The 10,625-nt window shown below is 39.8% G+C and overlaps 1 long non-coding RNA gene across 1 annotated transcript; it reads right to left on the reverse strand.

Annotated features, from left to right (window-relative positions):
- Positions 1-6,822: 6,822 nt before the first annotated feature.
- On the reverse strand, positions 6,823-9,298 carry LOC137220762 (uncharacterized). Its single transcript, XR_010941784.1, has 2 exons — positions 9,248-9,298; positions 6,823-7,333 (listed from the first exon to the last, which is right to left on the reverse strand). It is a non-coding gene; the product is annotated as an uncharacterized lncRNA (long non-coding RNA).
- Positions 9,299-10,625: the final 1,327 nt, after the last annotated feature.

Consider the following 10,625-nt stretch of genomic DNA (forward strand, 5'->3'; position numbering starts at 1 on the left):
TGGAAAGTCCAAGATCAAGGGGCTGACAGACTCCGTTCTTGGTGAAAGCATTCTTCCTGGCTTGCAGAGAACAGCCATCTCACTGTGTGTTCACATGACCTTTTCTTTTTGTGCACTTAGAGAGAGGGAGAGGGAGAGAGAGAGGGAATGAACTCTGGTCTCTCTTCCTCTTCTTATAAGGATACTAATCCCCTATTATAGGAGCTCCACCTTCATGACCTCATCTAAACCTAATTACTTCCCCAGAGCCTCACTTCCTGATGCCATCACATGGGGGAATAGGGTTTCAACGTACGGATTTTGAGGAGACACAAACATTCAGTCCCTAACAACTAGGAAACTCCTTTTCACCCTTTAAACTCAGTTTAAGAATCATACATCCTGGGAATTCCTCTTCACTTCTCTGTTTTATTTAAATTCTCTTCTCTGTTCTTATAGTATTATTTAGTTTGCTCTGTCATAGCACTTATCACAACTTCTATAACGGTGAGTTTACATGTCTGCTTCCTTTAGTTTTATTCAATTTTTGCATTCACAGCACAGCTCAGGGTCTGGCTTATGGTATGAACATGGAAGCTTTAAAGGATTTAACTCTCAATATTTTTCAGGCCCCTCTATTAAGTCCAAAATAAATAATTGCTTTGTTTATTTACTTTTCTCATTTTTAGAAGTGTTTATCTTGGGCACATTTATTATTTGATTGTAGAATTTTTTTTTTTTTTTGCGGTACACGGGCCTCTCACTGTTGTGGGCTCTCCCGTTGCGGAGCAACAGGCTCCGGACGCGCAGCCTCAGCGGCCATGGCTCACGGGCGCAGCCGCTCCGCGGCATGTGGGATCTTCCCGGACCGGGGCATGAACCCGTGTCCCCTGCATTGGCAGGCGGACTCTCAACCACTGCGCCACCAGGGAATCCCTGATTGTAGAATTTTGTGAAGCTTTCTATTCATTTCTATTTGGATGAATATGCTATTTCTAGTTGGATGATTATTAATAGTTGATGTTGTTATTGAAGCACTTATAAAATGGAATTATATTATTCATTTGCTTCCCTATCTCACTCTATTATGAAGTCCCAGAGGTAGGTTCCACATCCTATTCATTATTGCACAACCGATGCCTGGTACAGAAAAAGTGCTCAGTGAATGTTTATTGAATGAATACAAATACATATCCTGTTTTTCTAGCTAACCTCTCACCTCCTTGTAAAAGTACTGAAATTGACTCCTTTTTTCCACACTCTTTAGATCCCATCTTCTTGTGTCTTTTAAGAATCTCTGCTTATAAAATTTCCCCCTTCTTTCTTAACTAGGAAAAGGAGACACTAAGAAGAGTATATGCTGTCTGTCTGTGATGCCGTCACACCTATGAGTTCTAACTGGAGGACAGGGGCAACTAAATGAGAGGAGGCATCAGGAATCCCATGTGGCAAATTCACGTCATCTTCATGTCAGTCAGATGCAAGTGAAGACTAAGCAGGTCTAGGACACAGACAAAGAGCCTCTGAAAGTCAAGGTAGGATTGAGTCAGTCCCTTGGTTGAAACTGAGCAACAATCATTTGGAGAAAGGCTTTGTGGCTATCATTTTCTCCATTGTTAAGGGTTAGGAAATAATGTGAGGAAATGAAGAGGTGCCAGAATGAGAATCAAAAGGTCAGAGTCTTAGTGTCTATTTTTTTCTGCTTGCCAGGTGTTGTGCAGGTTATAAGTCCTAAGAGCCTTGGTTTCCATATCTCTGGTGTGGGATAATCACACCTATCCTCCTTTCCGCATACAATTGTTTCCCAAATCAAATGAAATGAGGGCTATAAAATCCACTGCAAATTGTTAGGATGTTTACCAGTGTGTGTGTGGGGTTATTACTGTTACTGTTATTTTATAGAGGAAATGGTATTCTTACCTACTTCCCAGGTTTACAGTGGTAATTAGACTGTCCACTTTGCTATATCCTGTACTACCGTTACACTCATTATATACATGTTTTCAAGAAAAACCATAACTAGTCCTCAAATAAGAGGACTTGACAGCACCATTTGTCACACCCAGTTCATCCTAACTTTACCTGGTAATTGGGGAAACCATCTATGTTAGCTCATTAGCTTTATCCCGAAGAAAAACAAACTTCTCATACCTTTCGGACAACTTGGAAGAAAGTGCCCACCCAAGTTATGTCCCTACCTTCCCACAGAAACTGGCAGACAGGGGTGCTGTCTCTCCTGATGTTTGCATTTCAAAGAGATAGCTCCCAGGTTCTTGACAAAGACATTTTGGGGTTATCAAGATGACAAAAAGTCTATCTAATTTTCAAAAGGTTTTATATACATTGCAAAAGGAGGAGAAAGCACTTAAAATTACGTTATCTAAAGTGAATGGTCTAAGAAAAAGAAGAGAGGTACTCTCATCCTTTATTTTCAACAGGGAGAATTAAACCTCTTCTTTTAAATTTTTATATACCCTTACACAGACAACTAATTTAAGAGTTCCAAAGGTGAAAAAGTATTCAACTCAGAAAGACTGCACTGCGTTTTGTTTTTTCTTATTGATTTGTGAGTGCTCACTCGTATTGAGGGTAGTATTTACCTTTCATACCCTGCACATATATTTCCATAGTACAGTTGACCCTTGAACAACATGGGTTTGAACTGTGCAGGTCCACTTATATGTAGAGTTTTTCAGTACATACAAAGATATACATGCAGAAGAACATCATATGTGAGATTTGTATTAAAGTGGATAGCCTATTTTTACATAGGCATAAAATGAGTGATATTTAACATAAAATTAATAATATGTTAGTTTTCTTATGGTTTTATAGTTTTGCTTTTAAAGAATTACATTACTGTACAGTATGCTTTTCTCTTATAATTGGAGAATCTGCATATCATCACAGGTAAGTGGTTTTTTAAAAAAAGTAGCAATGTTTTTACTACTGTATTATGAATGTGACTGTAATACTGTATGCCATAAAAACTTTATAATGATTTATTCATTAGCGTATAGGCTAGGCTACCATGAAGCAATCATATTGATTACACGAGGCTACTGTAAAGCAATCATGTTGCTGCTTCTCTGTTATCAATCCATGAATCATTTAAACTGTAAATAAATATGAATTTCTGTTTCACATTATCTTTTCGTTTTTGATGTCTAGTGTTAGTAATATGTATAACACCTGCAGTGTTTTGTATCATATAAGACAATATTGATATAGGTACTGACAGACAATTCATCTTGTGAACTGATGATATAAACTTATGTTATCAATAAACACAGTACAGTACTGTAAATATATTTTCTCCTATGATTTTCTTAACATTTTTAATCTAGCTTAGTTTATTATAAGAATACAGTATATAAGACATATAACATAAAACATATGTGTTAATCGACTATGTTATCGGTAAGGCTGTTAGTAGTTAAGTTTGGGGGAGTCAAAAGTTATAGGTGGATTTTCAACTGTGCTGGGGGTCAGTGTTCCTAACCCTCTTTGTTGTTCAAGGGTCAACTGTATTTCTTTTGTTTTCTAATTTCACAGTATGTTTTACTACACACAAATACTAAGACTCCTTACCTCCAGGAGGCTGGGAGGAAGCCGCAGTGAAATTTCATTTGATTGAAATGGTCAAAGTCTAAAAATTCATTGTGAAAGCAAAAAGAGCTAGAAATTGGAAGGTCTCTTCTCTGCCAGCCCTCTTGGAAATATCTGAAAAACACTTTTAACACAGCCTTAAGTTTAATGAACATAAGCAATATTAATTAATCTAGCAAAGCTTCCTTGCAATATTCTGCCAAATTCTAGAACTTCTGTTACGTACATCTAGTCTATGAGGGCTAAATAAGAGAGCGCCCTTTCTGTGCTACCCCTGCCCCCCGCCCAAAGGCATGCCTTCCTGATACTTGGGCTTGATTCTCCGAATCTCTGGGGTTGATGAATTTTGCTGACGGTAGGTAGGTATACAGCACTACACCATTAAGGTCATAAGTGGTGGCATAGCTTGCTTCCTCTTGCTTGTTATCACCATCATCTTTCTCACTTTCCTCAGATGCTTTTCCTTTGCTGGTTAGGGTCCATTCTGAAACCTTTGTGATTCCCCTACTCCCAAGAAGCTTCTGAGAGTTTCTCTTTCTCATGAGTTCTCTGACCACCAACCTGCTCTACGTGAAACATCTCTGTTACAGCTAATCACACAACACATGCTTTTTACTACACAAATGTACTTAGAGTAATGAGTCACCTAGAGGTAATCACTGATGTAGAATATGATACTGCAAGTCAGCAGTTTCCTCCTTCCCCTAGAAATCCTACAATACGTAAAGTTTTCCTAGTTTCAACCATAAGATGTTGGTAATTAACCTTATTAGCAATCATGAAAAAGGCAATGATTTTTCACTTTTTGGAGACACAGACTCTTTTGAACTATTGAGAAGGAAGGAGCCCAAAAGGACAAGAGGAGCCCCATTTAATACAGGGAAACTGCAATTCGTTAAAACTACCCTAGCAGTGTACAAAGACTTAGGTGACGGCCAAGCTTTAAACATTTAGTCAGTTGGTTATTTGGCATTATGCCTGTTAAACATACAGATGATTGATTTCATTTTTAAATCACTAGACCACATCATCTTGATGTTTTGACATTTTGTCCATGGCCTCAGCATGCAGTGATTTTAAAGAGCTCTCTACTGCCGTCTCATGGTGAAAGAATGAATGGCTGGGAGTTAGGAGGCAAAGCTGGCTCTACCACTAGCAGGTAAGTTTGGGTAAATTGGATGATTTTGGGTAAATTAATGTGTGTGGGCCTCAGTTTCCTCTTTCATAAATTGCAAGTTGAATTGATTATAAAATTCTTTAAATATAGAGCTGTCTAATTGGCAAGAAAAATGCTTAGAACTCTGTGAATAACTTTGCATAAAGCCATGCATTTTGGCTTCTGTGCAGTTTTCATTTGACTTGTAATGTACTCCCTGACTCACAGGTTCAAGTGATTTATAAGGAGTTCATGTCATCCCTATGAATTAATACACCCATATACTCTTCCTATCCCAGGGCTTAGGGGCAACTTCTTCTTTTGAATACAATAACGGCATTCTTCATGAGGATAATTGAAAGCTTTTGCCCTCAACCAACAAAACAGGCTTTAATCAAAAAGTTGAATGCAGAGATTCCTCCTCAGAAGTTGAATAAATCAAGTACAAACCAGGATGCAGATACAGAGGATCAAAGTGGAAATTACCTCTGCCGCTCCCTTGAAGAGCAAATTGTTTTATTGACTTTTCTTCAACACAGTTCTTGTTCTGCCTTGTAGCGGTTTTTCATATTTGCATTTTTTTAAAAAATAAAATTTGATGATCTATAAGGAAGGAGACAAAGATCTTTGACTAACACAGCCTCTGTCTTGCCAGAGGCAGAGCTAACTTTGGCATTGTACTTTTTAATTACAGCGGAGACTTCCATGGCCTCCCGAGTAAAAGCCTGCTGTGTCCTTTCCTTTCAGAAAGCAGACAAGGGTGTAGGTAAGAAAACAAGGGCATCTCAGTCTTCCCGAAAATGGGAGCCTGAGATGCTTATGTCAGGAGGAATTGCTTGAGCAATGTCTGTCCCTATCCAGACTTTAGCTTTCTGGGGATTGGCAGAGATACCGTGAATCCCTCTCTTGAGAATTTCTGAGGGACACACACGACAGGCCTCGTTTTACAACTTAATCAACCCAAGGGGTATGAGCAGCAATGCTTTGCCTGATAGTTATGGAAGATGAAAGGAGTCTCAAAGTCGAATGAAACTGTATTATTCAGCTGCTTTCATTTACTCTAAAGGCATCCCACTGTATAGGTTATGCATGAATTTCTCCCATTTGCAGGAGTAAAGCACAGTAACCAAAAGTCATCAATGTTTTATAAGCTGTGACTAATCTCTTACATAGTCTTTCTCTGTGTGTGTGTGTGTATGTGTGTGTGTTCAAAATCTTTTCTACTGGCTGATATTTAGCTGCTACTTTATGGTACTATTATTATTATCTTCTAGATCACTTGAGACCATGGCATCTGTGGGGTTTAGGATTGATAGTGTTGTTAGGGAAGCCTGCGCTCCCAAGCCTTTAGAGGGCTTTGAATTATTGTGTTTGAAAATGGCAACAAATAAATCTGAAGCTTTGCTTTCCAGAAGCGGCAGCATGGTGCATTTCCAGCATCCTCTTGGCTTTCACGGAGCTGTTGCCACCCAAAAATAGTGGTGGGCTCATAAACGTTCAGCAAATCATGATAATGAATCTGGCCAGGGCAAACGTAGCCAGTGTGTGTTTTTTTAATCATGCATCATTTAGTACAAAGAGGACTCTTGGATGTTTTGGCAAATTAATTTGTATTGCACTTCAGAGGAGGGAGAAAGCAGCTGGGCTCTAGCCCGTGGAGCTGTACTGGCTGGATCTGCTAATAAGGCTGCCGCTGCCACGGCCTCCTATGAAAGCACAAGTGGAACGGTTAGGCGCAGAGAATTCTCTGGAGCTTCCCTCCAGGGTTTTGGTTGAAGCCACGTCAGTCCTTCTCCAGTGGTTCCCAGAGTTCCTATTGTGCTTTGTCAGAAACTTCAGTGCAGCAACCAAGCAACCATTTCCAAAAGAATCATCCTCTATAATTTAAATATCAGTCACAAGGCCACCTTCTTTGAAATCTGATTAAATATGTACTCCTGGATATTTTTACAATTCAAATGTAACTCCTGCCTGACCACTGTGTGATACTTTGTATAGCCCGTCATGAAAAGTCTTACGTGGCCTAGGGATTTTTCTAGGTGTTGATTTAAAGGCAAATGGTCTGAGAGAAAACCACATTGGAAAAAATTTTTTAATTTACTTTTCTTAAGGAAAGATCACATGGGAAATGGAAGGAGAGAGAGCTGTATGTTAATACACACATACACACATTAGAAATCTTCCCCAGTGTCTATCATTGTAACAGCCGCTGCATGAATGGCTGCTGTTACCCCCAAACTCTCCATCATTAAATCTCATCTTCCAACTGAATTATACCCCAACAGCCAGCACACACGAGCAACCAGGTTTTCTTTTCTTCTTCAAAATCACCTCTCCTTTTTTTTTTTTTTTTTTTTTTTTTTGCGTTACGCGGGCCTCTCACTGTTGTGGCCTCTCCCGTTGCGGAGCACAGGCTCCGGATGCACAGGCTCAGCGGCTATGGCTCAGGGGCCCAGCCGCTCCATGGCATGTGGGATCTTCCCGGACTGGGGCACGAACCCGTGTCCCCTGCATCGGCAGGCGGACTCTCAACCACTGCACCACCAGGGAAGCCCTCACCTCTCCTTTTTGTTCGGTTGCCATTCAGTCCTTTAAAAAAAAAAATTGGGAATATATATTTTTGATGCAAAGGCTCTATTCTTTGATTGTTTTTCCGGTTCTGCCCCTTAACCATTGCTAGAGTTCTGCAGGAACTATCCTTGCTCCTCTGCTTAGAGGGCAGAGGAGCGGGAGAAGCCACAGAACTTTCTTTAGCAGGAGGGAAGGAAGGCTGGGACTATGCATATTTTAATAATTTTTTAATGGTTACAGTCTTTTCTCTAGGTATACATCACCTCCTTCTAAAAATGGATAAGAAAATCGTGCTGTTTTCTGTCTTTCAGAGGAGCTCCAGGGTACCAGGGGTAGCTGAGGCCTGGGGTTAATTTAAGGTATCTTGTAATGGAAGTGTGTCTCTTGAGACCTTGCAGAATGGAGTTGGAGTTAACAGAGAGACTTAGGAAGAGTAAAGGCTTTTCATATCATTTAATACCATCATTTAATACTAAAATATAATTTTTTTAATATTTTGAGTGATGAATAATTCTATGACAACCTTCATCTGTAAGAGTTTAGCATGTTAATTAATTTATACTTTAAGCCTATGTGTTTGGTTATTTGGTTGCTAAATGGTTTCAAGGACTCTAGTCCTTGGAAAGGCTGATTGGCAAGTGTTTCATGGTATGATCCCTTCCAATAGACTTTGTGATGATGATGATGATGATGACGAGAGCTAATATTTACGGAGAAGCTGATTTGTGCTGTGTGTTTGAGAACTTTATGTGTATTAATTTAATCTTCATAACAACCTCATTAGTAGGCACTCCTATTATTTCCATTTTTCATATAAGGAAACAGAGGCACAGAGAAGTTAAGTAACTGTGAACTGGGCTTGGTGCCAAGCTGCTTGTATTCACTGAGCACAAGTAGTGATGCATTCACTGTGCAGCCTTTAATAAACGGCCAAACAGAACTTACCCTAGGGCTGCCTTTGGTGGGCTATCAGCCAGTTTGCCACCTCTGCTTGACATTTATCTCTATTAGAAACACAGATTGGAAAGTTGCCACGGGCTTCTGATGTCAGATAATGTGCCATCCAGCTACACATTAATAAATAAGGATAGGAAATAGAATCACAGCGTTTGGCCTTTCTGTGGGAGAAAGACTATGGACTTTGGGGCACCCAGTTTCTGAACAAATTAAAGACACTTCTATAGAATTATGGTTAGCAGTTTTCAAATCTGAGCATCTGCTATTTTGTGCCCAGTACTGTGCCAGGTAGACGTAATAGAAAACATAAAAGAAGCAGAAAAATACTATTAGCAGTTTTAGAGCCACCTACAACTTTGTCGGAGAAATATGACAACACACTGGCAGTAATAGTACATGAGCACATTTGAGTAAGGTTCAGGGTGTGCTGTTCAGATAACGAGTATTAAGGGAGCTTTGTATTGCATAGTGGAGACTGGACCTAACACAGGGGAAACACGTGACTGTTTCAACAGTTCCATCATCCACAAGCCCTGGGAAATATAAAATGTCATCCCATGTTTACCATCTTCAAAGCCTTGAAATACAGCATGACTATCAGCATTGAGACAAAAATTGGCCAGTGATATTTTTCTGCATTGACTTTGGATTCATAGATGTGCAGGTGAGTGTTAGAATCAGTACTGCAAGGTGCAGGGTGACTTCTACAAGTGTCTTTGCCACATGCTGTAAGGCTTGGGTCATTGTTCTTCACTGGTCCCGAAATGTCCAGTGACATGGCATGGCCCAAATAGCTAAACCCTTCATTCTGTATAAGCAGAATTGCTACTATGTGTCAGGTTCTCTGCTAGCTTTCTGAAGATATTTCAAATTCTAGGAAGGCCAAGTGCAGAATTTAGTCTCAGAAAATCTGTGTTCTAATCCTGGCTCTTTCCTTAATTTACATTGAGGCGGAATAAAAGTCAATTTACTTACCTTGGCTTCAACTCCACATTGTGAATGAGAAATCGGCCATATCTGTTGTTCATAAGCTGCTCCGTGGAGTTCCGTGGTTTCTTTCTCAGCGTTGCTGGGGATATTCTGGAACAGTGGTTCTCAACAAGGGCCAGTTTCCTACTCTCATTCCCAGAGGACATTTTGGTCATGTCTGGGGAATGTGTTCGCTACTGGCATCTAGTGGGTAGAGGCCACAGATGTTGCTAAACACTCTACAGTATATGAGATAGCTCTCGTAACCAAGAAGTATGTGGCCTAAAATACCGATAGCAGGCAGGTTGAGAAAACTTGCCATGGAAGATGTGTATGAGCCTGAGCCTCTAACCCACTAATGGCAAAGTACAACCATTTTTATTTGCTGGGTGCAGCAGACATAAATTTGACAGGCATAAACAGATGTTCAAAGCTTAATTTTCTTTATTTCCTATAATTGAGCTTAAATTGTATCTTAATTCCCCCACTCTGGTTCTCAGTAAATTCAGAGTGTACACTAAGGTATTTCAAGGTTCTGATCCTTTCTTTTCTTCTCTTCAGCTCCCAATCTACCTCTGGGGCTTGAAAACCATCCTGGAATTGGGAGGAAGTGGATGTCTAGTTCACGGCCACCTTTGGTTCTACACTCTTACCTGCAGCCATGCACCCCTCTTTGCTAATCTTCAGCCACCAGGTTTGTTTTTTATTGAAGTATTGTTGATTTACAATATTGTGTTAGTTTTAGGTGTACAGCATAGTGATGCAGTATTTTGGGAGATTATATTTCATTATAGGTTTTACGAGGGTATAATTTCTTGTGCTATACAGTAAATCCTTGTAGCATATCTATTTTAAAACTAGTAGTTTTTATCTGTTAATCCACACCCCTACTTTGTCCCTCCCCACCCCTCTCCCTTTTGGTAACCACAAGTTTATTTTCTATGTCTGTGAGTCTCTTTCTGCTTTGCATATACATTCGTTTGTATTATTTTTTAGATTCCACATAGAAGTGATATCATATAGTATTTGTCTTTCTCTGTCTGACTTATTTCACTAAGCGTAACCTTCTCTAGGCACATCCACGTTGCTGTAAATGGCAGTATTTTAAGATTTAATTTGTTTAGAGATGTTCACAGCAAAACCGAGGGGAAGGTATGGAGAGTTCCCATATACCCCCTGCCCTACACATGCACAGCCTCCCTGTTACCAACATGCCCCACCAGACTGGGACCTTTGTTACACCTTATGAGCCTACACTGACACAGCATAGTTACCCGAAGTCTATAGTTTACCTTAGGTTTCACTCTCGGTGTATATTTTTTGGGTTTGGACAAATGCATAATGACATATATCCATTGTTATGGCATCATACAGAATATTTTCA

The sequence above is a fragment of the Pseudorca crassidens genome, chromosome 3, assembly GCF_039906515.1.
Source record: "Pseudorca crassidens isolate mPseCra1 chromosome 3, mPseCra1.hap1, whole genome shotgun sequence".
Lineage (NCBI taxonomy): Eukaryota > Metazoa > Chordata > Mammalia > Artiodactyla > Delphinidae > Pseudorca > Pseudorca crassidens.